A 15,541-nucleotide genomic window follows, 5' to 3' on the forward strand; every position below is an offset into this window, starting at 1 on the left:
ATATGGCATAGCCCAATATGCTGCTTAGACTTTGGTAAATACTTGAGGCAGAAGAAGAAGCTATTTTTGATGACAGTGGACTCAGAGTAAAAAAAAAAAAAAAATAAACTTTTACAAGCTAAACAAGTGCTTAGTTTGCTCATATAGTAAACACGGTCTGCCACTGGCTTTTATTAAATTAAATTTGGAACTACTGACTCATATCCTGTGCTGCGCTGTGACTGCACTATCATTTTTATTCTTCTATTTTATTCTTTTTTATGCATATTTTCATCTTCTATTTTATTTTATGCTTTCAAATCTTAGTTAAAAGTGTATGCTATGTATTTCTATTACCTTGTATTTCTTTTCTTAAAGCCCTTTATGTCAATTTAAAAGCACTTTGAATTCCAATTGTGGAAAGGTGCTAAACTCATCTTGCATATGAGGCCTACTTAAACTACAGGTAGCTAGTCTTCTATATATGAAGTCCATCTAAACGCAGTGAGTAGATTTGAAGTACCGGCCCTCTAAATAGCTCCTTAAATTGTTCCCACTGACTTGCATTCAGTTCCCACAGTAGATGCCACTGCAGACCCTTTGTCGGGATTGTGGCTGATAAGTAGACGACTGACAAGGTCATCTTCAACAAGGACATTTTTAACTCCCACAGATGACTATTATTCGTGTCTTTTTAAACATGATTCCAGCTTGACACCATTCTCCGACATTTTCTGAAACTCTATACATCACCTATTCCTATTTATATTGTACTGTGGAATAAAAAGTATCGCAGCAAGATTTTCTGCAACATCTTCTCACCAAAATGAGCACATGTCTAGCAACAGAGCAAATTCTTCACAATGCCTGCAGGTGGGCAGACACAATGTGCTTTATAGTGCAGATTCACACCATGTACATGTCGCTGTAACCTAACACACATGATGCTGTCACTCTTCTGGCTAGGCCACATACTGAACTTCGTGAACATACTGAAAATCTTGCAGCAGGCTGCACTTTATCAACTTCCATTTGATAAAGCATATTTCAGTTGGCCACTCTGCAGACAAGATAATAAAATATTCTCATCATGCTGTGTCAAGTAGTAAGGGCTCAAGAAATGTAAGGTTATAAACTGCTTTAAAGTTTTAGTAGTTAAGGCAATATTTTTATGTGATCAAATAGTATTTAAAACCACAAGTCAAGTGTTGTGTATTTCAAAATTGCCTGCTTGAGCATAAGAAAATGCAAATGTTGAAAATGTTTATGGGTAGATATGCATATTTAATTTCCAGTGATGTGATCACTGGTGGTCATATTAATATTTATATCCACTTGCACTTAAAGCAAAATCAGTAATGTTGACTGAAGGAAGCAGCTACATGGCATGCGCAGTACAGCTTCATAAGAAAAACTCTGGAAATGTACCCTGCAGTACAAACCTGATCTAACAGTCCAGAAAGTACATTGTATACTCTGCATGAAGTCCTGAAGGAGTGCTTGCAAAGAATGATTGGCTATTCTACAAAATTTCCCAGAAGAGAGAGCATCAAGCATTTATTAATGTGATGATACTAATTAACAGAAGAGAGAAAAAAAACAGTCTTGAGTTGATTTAACTTTAAACTGCCATCAGAATCACTTCAGAGACTGTTGCCTTGTAAACGACCTTGTGTGTACATTTCCATCAAGATAAAGAATGTCATTATGCCAATCATTTTACAAAGAGACAACCAGAGGAGTGTGATGTTTTCCTGCACAAAGGCGTATTTCTTCCCAGGTCTCACTTGCACATGTAAAAGAAGTGGTATGATGTTATTTCACTGTTCCTGGTGGGATTTAAGCAGATAAGGACATGGACACATTTAATGGATTTGGAACAGAGATTTTCCATTTGCCTGTCTTTAACAGTATCCTGGATGTAGGTAATCCCAAAACCCTGCATTCATCCTCCGGGGACTTTCATAAAGCTCATTAAATCAGTGCTAATCCAGACACCTGTCATCAAATTCTAAATTGCTAAACATGCCAGGGAGGCTGTTTGGTATAACTTATTTAACGTCTGAGGTGAGTCTGGAGAGTGCAATTTACATTTAATACAATAACAAACAAGAATACTCTGTGAATCCTGATGTTCAGATTACAGATTTTGCACTAAACGTCCCCAATAACCTCTACAGTCCCCAAAGTCAGCCTGTGTTTACATATTAAATTAAGTCTGTAACTGTGCTCCTATTAGACAGATTATAAGATTAGAGACACATTAGAATGCGTCTCTAATCCAACCAGTCAAGTCGGGACAGTAAGCAAGCCAAGGAAAAGCTCTGGGAACGCAAGATCTGCAAGAAGGAACAACACCGAATCTGTGCTTAGACGCAACCCATCACCACCTTGTCATAATGACAAAATGTCAGTTAGCATCTTAATGGTGATATCTTCTACTTGTCAGCTAATTGCAGCTGCTCCGATGTAATTTCAGTCACAGTGTGTGCATACTATATGCTTCTGTAAGAACTGAGAGCGTGTAGCGTATGTTGTTATGCACGCACGTGACCTTGTATATTTTATGGAAATATCCAGTTCTGTGGGGCTTTCCTTCTGTAAACTACAGCTCTCTCTCCTTTTTCTGTTTTGGTGTGTGGGAGCTTCAGCGCTCCTGGGGAAGCGGTGCTTTGCAGCCAAATTGACATTCACTGGAGTGTGCCCCCCTCCTGTCATTTTGTCAACACCATCACAGTGTGGAGCTCAGCCAAGCAAGACATCTGACAGACAGGCAAATGGGAGTGGTGGACTTGAGCAACACAACAGCCCCTTGCTGCCCTCTCTGTGACCAGTGGTGAGGTTCAATGCACATACATACACACATACAAAAGAAGAAAGGGCATATTTTGTAACATAGACTTCCTCTTTGCTATCTGGCAACAAAATAAAATAAAATAAAATAATAATGATTAAAAAAAACAGGGACAGACACAGATTGATCAGAGAGTTGCAATCAACAAGAGGGTGAACTGCATGAGTGAGTTTCCATTTGTTGCCAAATAGCAAACCTGACACTGAAAAATTGATTGGCAAGTGACAATACCCCTTTAACACCAGAAGTTTCGTCCTGAAAACACAGTTTCAGGGTTAAGAATTATGGCTTGCTTTGCTTGTTTATCATTTTATCTTCTGTAATGCCAGCCACATAAAGGAGGATATTTTTCAATCGTTTTGGACACCTGCCTGTCTAAAACATGGTAAATTGCTTATTCAGGGTCAAAACTGTACAATGAAATAAAATTTCAACAAAGACAGAAAACATTACTGTAGTTTTAACCTGGCATTAGCTTCATAGTGGCCACATATTCATGCAAATTGTGGCTCCTTTGACCAAAGCCTGTGGATTAATGACATCTCTGACACTTCACATTTCCTCAAGACACCATTTTTCTTTTGCGGTGAATAAGCTGGCGTCTCAAAAGTGCCATCAAATGCTCAGGTCCGCAGGCATAAAATCCTCGGTCAAAATATAAAACAAAAACGTTTATGAGATAAACTGCCACCGTGGGCACTACTGTAGCGCGTCTGTGCGCTAAATGCCGTATGTTACTGCTGAAATCCTCCCCATTCACATACACACTGAACACCACACTTATCAGTCAGGTGTCATGGCAAAACATTGGAAAAACAGGCCGATAGGAGACTCAAATGGAACCAGCACTTGTCAGCCAGGATGGATCCTGACACCAGAATATGCTCGGGAAATGATTAGATAAAAATAACAGAATCCGCCTGGGCGTCTTCGAGGAGGTGTGCTGGCGGCTGATAAAGGATTCAGATTTATGTAGCCTTCACCAAAAGAAGCAGATATTATGTTTCTTGAAAAATGGTACATCAGAGCTTGTGTGATGTACAGTATACCTAGCAGAGAACACAGAACAAATAAGGAGGGGTTAATAAAAGACAGGAAATGAAAAACACAGCACCAGTTTGACAATTCTATGTGATATCTTTGGAAATCAATTTCACCTCTTGAACATAAGTTTGTTTGTCCTCAAATACTGACAGTTCATTTCTGTCAGATGCTGTTTTCTTTTAACTTGTGCCACATACCAGCATGCAGTATAGAATACTGCCTCTGTAGATACTGTGGCTAGTTTGTAACTGAGAAGAAAGAGCTTAGTAATTGAGTGGGCAACTCATATCAGGATGTTTTGCTGAATTATGCTCAAAATCACTGACAGCTAAGGAGTAAATTCTGGCAGCTCAGACACTCATCCAATCCCTGCTTTCAACCCCTATCAGACCTCAATTACTCTCGACATGGTACCTACACAAAGACTTGCATTTAGTCCACTGTACTGCACCAAATTAATTTCAAAATTGCCTCAGTTTCGACTGCAATAACCTATAAGGGACGACAGTTGCAAAACCGTCACAAGAAATGGCCCGCGGCAGTTCAGAAACCAAACTGCGCCCAGCAGAGACCAATCTGTAAACTGATGCTGCCCACTTGAAACAGCCTGCTCTTTAATAATTCCTACAGGGGGAACGGGAACATGGATCCTCCCTGAACGCTGTAAGAAAGCAACTCCCCATCTCTAAATACTGTGTTGTGTTCACACAACAGTATGTGTTTTGGTGTTTGTTCACTTGCCTTTGGAAAAGTTATTCTAACAATGTTTACAGTTAGACAAAAAGAAATTGTGGTAAACTCTACAATAAAAAGCACAATGTTTGCTCCTTTATAATATCTGCTTATTTCTGGATACAGAAATTCTGTCGGGTACTGAATTACCTCAGCCAAAAGCATATTTATAAATAGTTGTTAAATGTAACTTCCAGAAAATTTATTGTTGCTGCTAAATTAAACATTCAGCTGCCTGTTTATTAGATAAACATGTCTACTGATTTATTGAGATTGATATAACAATATTTTGAAAGATGCTTTCAGTTTTGTCTGCCGTTCGATTGTGATCCACAAGTTTGTGAAGAGATAAAAACTGAAAATACTGATGAAGACACTACATTGTTTTACACTTTAGCACTTTAGAAGTGTGTGGTTTGTAACTCAGTGGGACTGAGATATTTTTGGATATCAAAAGAAATATTTCTGTTTTTGCTGAAAAAATATTTATTTTGTCGGCAAAGATTTTGCATCACAGCACCATGAATGCAGACTGAGGCCACGGCTTCATTCGATGCTCTCTGCAGGCGTGTTTCTGTTCTTCAGGAGAAAAATGGAAGAGCTGCAGAACTCGACCCAATTCATAGCACAGCTGTTTGACTGGAATGCTTCATTTTGCACAGGTGTTCCTGGTATTGTGCCCAGCACCTCAGCTGAAACAGATTTCATGTCACATTTTCAGTTGTTTACTTACCACTTATTATAATCCAGGCCTTTGTACATTTCTAATCATTCATCGGGTTTTAATTATGCAGGTCATTTTTGCAGTTAGCAACGAGAAGGTTTTGATTTTGCTTAAATTCAGACTCTAATATGTTAAGACTAATTTGGAAGCCAAGCATTAAAATCTACATTATCCTTTACTAAAAATGGTACTATTTACCAAACAAGGTGAAGGTTGTTTTTAGATATGAAATGTGTGGAGGAAAATGTCAGACATCTTTCAAGTGCTACTGTTGCTTTTAGAATGTAGAGAAATCAGAACACATCTAAAAGTGAATAATGGGGAAAATAATGAAAGGACAATTATTAATGACAGCTTTTACAAAACAGAACAGTCTCAACAGGCTGCAACAGAGCTGCAGCACAGACAAGTGCTGTGACACTATGAATATACTGATAAAAGGACAAAAACCACTGAGTTCTTTCTGTGACTTTCTTACATGATCTAAGCATTTTGTGAAGACCTGTCTTATTTATGATTCCCGTCTTCTGTTCACGCCAAAACCAATATCTCCACATTCTCCGATCCCTTGAATATTTTGTGATTAATGCCTCTGAGCACTTGGGTTTATTCCATAGTGAACCAATTAAGCAGCAGAAAGGAATGAAATCTGGGAATAGATAGATTGCTGGTGGCAGCTTAATGATTAGAGAAGTAATCCATGACTGAGAGCAGAATCCCAAGAAAGGCTGTGGAAATCAAGGTGGGGAAGGTGAACATGGAAAGCCTCCTCATTCGATCCTTTGATAACTGCTGTAGAGGCAGTCTCGAGCAAGCGCTAAACTGACTGCTTCAGTGGAGCTGTTCAATCGAAAACCATGTGATCTGTGACGGGCAGTTCCCCCAGTGCCAAAGAGTGTAACTTTATGAATGTGAAACACGCTCTCCCCACGAAAGACTGGTTGTCTGCTTAGTATCTCCTCTCTGGATAAAATAAGGTGAAAACACAATGGGAGTTTGGAGGCAAAGAAACAAGAATGCGATTCAAATGGCAGGTTAACATTTTCATCTTCCTCATTCTGAATGGCATTTCGCTTGATATTTAAACTCTGTGTACTGCTACTATTACATTCTCAGAGGATTTTTTTTTAATGTTAATGTTCTTCATGAATATCTGTTTATCAAGAGTATATTTACACAAGGATTCAATGGCCAAATGTCAAGAGAGTGTGTTTGCAATGGCAAATACGATCTGCAGTTTAAGAGAATTAATGACCTTTCTTTGTCACGTAGTCCTTTGTCTTGGTCAAATGTGCATATTTTTCTCAGGAATTTCATTAAATCTGAGAAAAGCGCTACTTGAGCGTGTTGATGTGTTTCACTGTGGTGAAAGGCATACATTCCTATACAGAAACAATTATTATTCCATTTTTATTGATAGATTATGTAAAATGTCTCATGAGTTCAACATGCTGGATGATTCAGCAATGATGCAAAATACATCAAATAATACAGAAATACGAGCTGCAATGATCGATCACCAGCTACTCCGATGGGGTTTGAGGTAATTTGTAATTGATTCATTTTCTTTTTGTTTTAATAAAAATACAAAAACACTCTTCAGTAGGTGGTTTCGCTGCTTTTATGAGTTGGATATCATTATGAAGTCAGCATCTTTGGGATTTGGACTGTTGTTTTCACAAATCATTCCATCATCATCATCAAGCATGATCAAGGACTCTGGGAAAACGTGAAGGTCACTTCTCATTACTTTGAGACATTTTACAGACCAAGCAATAAACTGATTTATACCCAGCAGATAAATGTGTAATGAAAATAATAACCGGCTGCAGAAAGCTAAATATAAATTCACTCAAATCGAGACAAAGGATATTATGCACCACGCACACTGTAAAGCCCGCTGAGGCATCATGTGCTGTGATTTTTGTGCTAAATAAAACTGACTTGACTTGACTATGTCCTTCACTGAATTGTTTTTGTGATTCAGCTTTAACCTGCCTGGTAACAGCTCAGACTGGGCTGACATTGATGTCCCATTCAAACTGGATGAAATCTTACAGCGTGTGGAAGACAAATAGGCTTCGACTTCAATCAAATGCTGACTGACATCTACATTATGCCTCGCCATGTGTTTCTGGTTATGTTTTGTCTTTTGGTTTTTGGTCCACGAGTCATGTTTCGTGTTTGTCTTGCCATGTGTTTCCATGTGTTATGTTCCAGGTTTTGGTCATGTTTTATTCTGAAAGCGTCACTTCCCCTGTGTGCCCCTGTTTCATGTAGCTTTGCTTTAGCTAATCCTGATTGCTTTCTCCTCCGTAATGTGTTGCACCTGTGTCTTGTTATGTTGTCTATTCATTCTTTTGCCATGCTAATTCTTCATGCCGGGATTTTCCTCGTCTTGCCGTGTTTTTGATCCCTTGAATTTTCTACATTTTTCACAGTAAGTGTGTGACTTTGAGTTTTTTGAAGAATTAGAAGACCTTTGTTTTGGACCCCTGCCTCCCTGCCTCTCTCTGACTCTGCATCGGGGTTCAGCCTTCTGCGTCAGCGACGCACTTTGACACATTAAAGAACATATGAAAAGCCTTAAACTCAATTTACATACATGAGCAAAAACCCAGTGGATTTAGCTCGAGAAGGGAACGGCAGCTCAACAACAGTCCACTGAAAACAACAGATGCATTTTAGATGTGGTGCCACTGTGACAGGGGATGGCGCTCCGCTTTTGTTTATTGTGGTTATACATCTTGCACTTCACTGTGAAACAAAAAGCCAAGCCTCCCACTAATGACTCATCACTGAAAGAACACGCGCATCATGTTTACAGGGACTGAGCAATTAAGTGCCTGCCAATTACAACAGTGACCGTGACAAACACTAATATCTATACTGACAGCACCAGAGGAGAGGGATACAGTCATAAAAATTCACATCAAAATTGTAACTTTCTCAAATCAAATATCAAATCTGAGGTCTGAGTGCAGAACAATGATTTGAACAGTAACACTTATTTTGGTAACAGCTGTGATGTGTTTGTCTGACGATCCTTCACTTACTTAATGACCGAATTTGGACAATTGACGCCGTGTAATGGTGTTGCTTATAGTGATAAGTCCATAGGCAATTAAAACAAGCATTTAAGCACTTTTCAGCTCTTTTTTTAGTTTTCCAGCTTGTAAACTTATTTCTCTTTCCATGTGTAGTAGGCAGCTTTTTTCAGACCAAAGGCTTTTAATTTAAGGCTCAATGTGTTGCAAGCCCCACAGAAAATAACAGCAGGTAAAGCTAATGACTCGCTGTATAAACATATAACAAGCTAAAGTGCCAAATAATGAAGATCAATCCAGAGAGCTAAAAGGATATTAAATAATTTGTTGGGTAGCCAGAAAAAAAAAAGAAATGTTAATGTTCAAACAAGTTCTCCATTATAAGGGGGTAATATGTCAGTTTTGCAGTTTCCGCTTGTTTCACAGCACACGTTCAATAAAAAAATAAGGAAAAAGGAAATGGGACATATTAGAAAAAGGAAATATTAGAAATGCTCTTCTTCATCACAGGCGGTTGGAGGGGCGTGTCAATGATGCGTTTGATTGACAGCGGCTGGCAGGCAGCCAGAGCGCCGAGACAAAGTAAACAAAGTTGTGCTGTTGCCTTCGTGTGATGGGCAGTGAGTGTGTTGCCAGTGGTTTTCAAGAGCAAGGACCACACCAGCATCACACTGTACCCGAGTGACATTTGCAGGTACATTTACAAGTTATTTAATGTTCTGCAGCTGAACACCTAATTAGCTATCCAGCCTATAAACTGATGTTAGTAGTGGACCTTTTGTCAGTGACTGTTTTTAGTGGCGCGATGGTGCAGAGCAAGGCGTCTATTCTAGGTTAGATAATGACTAGACTTTAGCAGGAAAGCTAATGTGGGCTATTGTTAAAGTCTGTGGTTCTTGTGTTGTGCAGCAGTCTGCTGTTTGGGTCTCAGTCAGTGTAGATGGATACTAGAGTGCTATCCTTTGAATTACTGCAAAATTGGGGAGTGCTATCATGAACCTTTTTGTTTTTCTTGAACAACACAGGGGAAGAGATTTTCAGAGCACATACATGCATCTGTCCTGCAGCAGTCAAAAATGCAATTTGATTACAATTTGATTTTTGATTGGACTACATATTGCTAAAATTAATGCAGTCTTATACAACAGCCCTGAAATAAATCTTTCATGAAGGTTATAGACAATTTAAAGTGATTTTGACACCTTCAGTTACAGCATACAGTAGTGCTGCTGAATTATACCAAGTTATACTGAAAAGTATTTTTAATATTTTGTCCACCTTGTTTATATCAATAATGCCAAAGTAAATACTGCAAACACCACTCAGTATAACACAATGCAATTCAACAGCGCTGTAAACTGATGCCTCTGAATGAAGTTGAATCAACAGCTCTGAAAAAGTTTCAACAAAAAACAACTTCAGCTTACATTTACAGCAGGGTTGTTTTATTAGACTATTGATTTTAGTAAACTGTACCTAATAAACTGGCCACTGCCATGCAGTACCACCACTCTTGTTAATTAACTTAAAAGTCATGTCAGCAGCAGCATAACAGTGCACTTGGATATTCTCTTAACCTTTTGATGCAGTACTATGTAACTTTGTTCTGGTTTCAGCACCTGTCAGTATTGCATTTTTAATAACCAATAAAACAACAACCAATCTCATTAAACGTGTTCAGTGTCAGTTATCCAATATAAAACGGTTCCAGAAAATGTTGCGCTGCCAGTAGAAACCCTGAGGAAATAGTTTTGGAAAAGTTCTGCAACTAATAATTACTTTCCCACAATTTTCATGATTAATCTAGGAGTCTTTTGGTCTGTAAATTTTTTTTAAAAACGTAAAAAATGCTTATCGAAATTCCCGTAGCCCAGATTGACACTCTTCATTGTATAATGAGACGATACTCGTGTCATATCAAACATCCTTGTCTTTACACCAAGCAAATTTGTGTTTACCACATTAGAGGAAGATGTGATTCGATGATAAACTTTGTGTTTCAGGAAACGTGATAACAAGTATTCTGTCACACACTTTTAGTGTTTGAAGAATAAACACTGCTGTCATTTTCAAATGTCTTCTAAGAGCAAGGAGAGCAACAGCACGGTACCTGAAATGCGGCCTTGAATATAAAATGTCTGGCTACTCTTCAGCTCACACTGATCATGGTCCTTTTAATTACTTTCTCATTTGTAGGAGCCACCCAAGGTTCTGTTTATTGTAGCCCACTTCATTACTGTCATGTGGCCAATGTGGTTGCCATGGTTTGACCATTATGTTATGTCCTTTGAATTTCAATTATCATTCGCAGTCTGATTTGTGCTGAGGACATTACCGGGCCGCACAAATATCATTTTCTCTCATCTTGAGGAGCCCAACTCCACGCCTGAAAGTCATATCTATAATCATTTCTCTGCAATAGGTGTCATTGTATGGCATGACACACAGAGTGCAGATGGGGAAACCACGTTCATTTTTTTTTTCCACGTAATGTTTGCACATACAAATGACTTCGCCTACGCAACATAAAACATGTCGCATAGGCGCAGTTGTGATATGGATCACTGCTGCACATCAAAAGTCACCCAGAGGTTGCTTTTTGCGTGATCAGTAAACACGTGTCCATCCTATAAGGTGCACCATCACTCCAGTTAGACACTTTAACCACTTTCCACCAAATTGCCGCTCTGCAAAACACACACACACACGATTGCACAGGGGTGTCTATTTGAGTATCTCCAATGTCATTCAGCATAAATAAAACACCAGTTCATTTAGATAATGATGGAGCTCCTGCTCAATAACAATCAAGACAAATGGCAACACAGCCAAGCCCCACTTAAAGAAAATAGGTAAGTCTTAGGTAAGCCTTATTTGTTCAAAATAGTTGTTCTTTCATCTCCCCAGTGCTAAGCAATGCCCAAGGATAAGAGGAGAATTGTTTCCACTTAATCATTATCCCTGCTATTTGCATTCCATCAGTGTATAGATTTACATTTACATCTCCCCCTAGTCAATAGTTAGGTCTAATTCCACATCTACTGCACACTTGACCTCCAGTCAATCCTCACTTCTTTGCCATGTTAGGCAATATTTGCAAACAACCAAACAGCATTTTTCATGTAGATCTTATCCAGACACGTTAAAGCAAAACAAAAGTCATCGCCCCTTCAGTGAGATATCATGTGGAGTTTCTCTCCGCTGTTGTACATCTCAGCTGAATTTATTCATTGTCACTCGTAAGAAAGTATTGATTGGATGTAAATGATGATCTGTGGAATGTTTTCAGCTCAGTAAACATGTGACAGACTGAGACAAAGCAGGTGTCTTCTGTTGTGATGAATGAACGGGAGGCTGACCACCATTCAGCGCCGTTTCAGCCACACCATACACAAAGAGGACAATGAGATGGTGCTCTATTCTTGGAAACAGTTTCTATGACAAGAACATGTACAAGCACTGACATGTTTCCGCACATGTTAAGTTGTCAAATATGAGTTATGACCTAATATTTGGTTTGTGTCGTAAATGGATATACCTGCAACCTCCTTTTCACATCTCCATTTAATTTACAATATACAGTACTTATATCCACAGGCAGATGTTAAGATACAAAGCAATGTGGCTGTTTGTCTGCACTCTATATTTAATCCAAGGCTCTCTGTAGCCCTTTTATTTGCCATCCAAAATACTCATAAATATTTGATGTTGTGGAGAGCCCACCAGATATCACAGTTTCCAAGAAGAGTCTGCTAAGGTAAGAGACATCAAAGATAGTGTCAAGAAAATGTGTCAAATATGTTTCATGAAATGCTCTGAGAAGGAATATGTGAAAGCCTAAAAAGGTGGAGCCATTTGATTAGCAGAGAAAAGAAAAAAACAAGCCAAATGCAGAAGAACAGTTGTACTGTAGTAGCCCCCAACCCTGACCCAGAGGTGGACAGTCATATCTCAGGGGACTGGTGTCAATGCAGAGTGTGTTCTGCCTGAGTACCAATTGATTTCTGCAATGACACATAGCCCTGCACCACCATTATGTGGCCCGAGTAATCCACTCAATTCATTAAAATCGAATCCTTCTTAATCAAGCACTCGCAGGAGCAGAGGCTGGCACCAAAATAGTTATTTCTGCAAATCTGAAAGAGATAATAAGAAATTATGTTCTATAACGTTCAAAAGTGCAAATGCTTGTATTTCCTTTAAAATGTGTGTTGTTGTTATTTGTTTGTTTGTTTGGAATGTATATACATGCATTCATAACAGCATTGAGCAAGCTTAAAACAGAATAAATGGTAAATATGCTGCTTTCAAAAAAAAAATTAAATTAAATGAACTAAATCATTCTTTAACTGTCATTCTTTAAGATGATGTTATCAGGTCAAACAGTGCAGGTTGCAGTTAAGATCTGAAATGGATTCACTATCGCCACTGATGTGATGGCAGCAAATCAAGTAAGACTAGACAGCCCGAGTCACAGTTCATTTTCCTGCTGCAGATACACAGCGCAGTCAGTCTCTTCGATGTTACACTATTTCAACAAAAAGAATGAGGATGTCACATATAATAGGCCTCGTCTGGGTTCGTGACCTTCACAGTAACAACAAAAATGCAGGCCCTTGAGGCACCAATCAACTTGAGAACCAGTCAAATCAAAATCTACCTACAGTATTATATTATTCCCTTTGCTTATGGTAAAGATGAGCAGAAAATAAGGAAAAACACAAAGCTGAACACCCCCGAAGTATTTTGAGTTTGAAATAAGGTACACAAAAAAAGAGGAGAGGAAAAAAAATTAAAGTTCAGAACTGCATTTAACAAAATCTGAGTATGTCAGCAATAATAAAACCAATTTCAACAGCTTTATGTTAAATGCACCACTGCCAGCCGTTATTGCCTCAGCAGAACTACTCCAGGGAGGTGGTAGATCAAAAGACAACATACCAAGATAATGTGCTGGTTAATTATCGCTGGCTATTAAAAGCATAGCTAGCTCTGTGTTTGACAGGGACAATAGTAAAAAAAAATAAAGCAAAATGAAAAAAAATGTGAACCTCTGCAGGAGGAGTGCAACATTGACGGAGCAGACCGGTGTTATGGATTAGCTGGTTTCCTTGTTCTTTGGTTGACCTTTCATTGAATCCATGCATGAATGCTTGTGTGCTGTTGACAAATCTTTAGACAAACACGCACGCTACTAATCATTTCATTTTGTGCAACCGCTTCTTGTTTTTAGGTTATGTTTCATTAAATCAGCGGTACAAACAGCTCAGCCTGAGCAACATGTGATCATCATATTTCCAACAGTGAACTAAACATTGTTAGCATCTGTCAGTATGACCGTCAAATTTCACTACTGGTCTTGAAAGTCTGACCTAAATAAGTAAAAAGTAAATAAATATACAAAAATAAATATCAACTCAAGTCAGTTAAATGACTGTAGAGACAGCTGAGGGAACTTCATTGACCAAGGAAGAAGCTCTGGAAGGACGTCTTTGTCAAATCTTTCAGTTCATTTTTAGGTATTACAGCATGCCAAAAATGATAATGATCAGCTCTAATAATAAAGGACTTATTTCAATACATAGGCTAAGCATCCCACTGAACAGTCAAAAGACTTTGCGAGATTTCTTGCTTCACTAATTTGTAATTAAAGCCGATATATCATTTAAATTCTACCAAATTGTTGTCATTTTTTCTCCTTTTCAGCATTTAAAATTAACTGGTCAGAGCTTGCACTACTACAATTTCCTGTTTATTTCCCTCCACATGATTAGTTTTACTCTCCTGTTTTGAAAAATGAATCATTGTTCAGTAGGTCACAGCTGAGGTATTGCCTTTTGCCTGGAATAGCCCCCATGCCTTTAGCAAAATACAGCCTCCTGGATTTTAATGCTGAGTTTAGAAATTTGTTTGAGTTTAGAAATAAACTATCTAATAAAACACTGATTAGATCCACGTGTTTTGGTAATTACTTTTCATGACATTCCCCCTCAAGAGGCGTACAATCTGTGCTGACCTGCCAAATTACCACCGAGGTGCCTCCCTCTCCAATTAGCACCCAAAATATCACTATTTAAAAATAAACCTGGAGACACAAACTGTAATTTAATACATCAACTTTAACGTGAGCATTATTAGCTCTACACCTTAGGAAAGAGTTGAACAACTCTGTTTGCACGATTTAAAAAAAAAAAAAAAAGAGGTGATAAAACTGAGTGACTGTTTCCACAGCTGCAATGTTTTAGCCGTATGTGTGCATTACCATTACAGGTGTGTTAAAGAGGGTGTGAGTTCTTAATTCACTGACTACTAAATGCTAGACATGAACACAGCCCCCAGTTATATGACTCATACATCATCAGTGCACCTCTCTGGTATTGACAAATTTGTTGGATGCAGGCAATAACCTTGAGTTCTTCCTCTACATCTCTATCTACTGTAACTCCTGAGACAAAACAATAATACACACACTTGCTGTTTCGCGTATTTGGTGTCACACCACAAAGATGTTGCCATTTGCCTCAGTTAGTTAATATCAACAACAAAACAGTGAGTTCAAAGCCACCGTTCTCCCTGCGCATGCATTCCTCAGCAACCGCGTTCAACTAATTCACGCAGAAAAGATGACAAGAGTATCAAAAATGTTTTGGGGCACTGAGGAGAAAAAGGAGAGGCAAGTTTTATAATGCATGCCTTCCTGTGTGTGATGTCTCCACGGTATAGTCAAAGCCCTGAATTTCCTCTTCACAGCTCTCATTAAGGCAGTGGTGTCAGGCACTGGCAAAGAAGAGGGGCGATACTATAAAAGATTCAATTAATCATCAAAACTCCCCCTCTCCATACATTTCTACCATATTCATTCTTCTTGCCCATCACTCTTCCTTCAGCTTCTTCTAAAGCCTTATAACACACACACACACACACACACACACACACACACAGACACAGAAGCACACACACCTGCTCTTTTTCAAAACACTGCAACACAAGTAGCCTTGTCCTTTCTCTCAGTTCCCCCGACTTCAACTTGCTGCCTCACAGACCAGCGGGCAGAAAAAGTCCCGAAAAGCAATGTCACCACTATTCAAGAGGCATCGCGTTCAGTGAATTACCACCACAAAAGGACAACTGTCTCTCAGCCTGCCCGGAGCTGAGAAAGAT

The 15,541-nt window shown here is 38.8% G+C and overlaps 1 protein-coding gene across 1 annotated transcript in view; it reads right to left on the reverse strand.

The window, feature by feature from the left end:
* luzp2 (leucine zipper protein 2) overlaps nt 1-15,541 on the reverse strand; it is a 127,617-nt gene that overhangs the window by 111,613 nt on the left and 463 nt on the right. The window lies entirely within an intron of this gene.

Source organism: Scatophagus argus, chromosome 1 (assembly GCF_020382885.2).
Source record: "Scatophagus argus isolate fScaArg1 chromosome 1, fScaArg1.pri, whole genome shotgun sequence".
NCBI lineage: Eukaryota > Metazoa > Chordata > Actinopteri > Scatophagidae > Scatophagus > Scatophagus argus.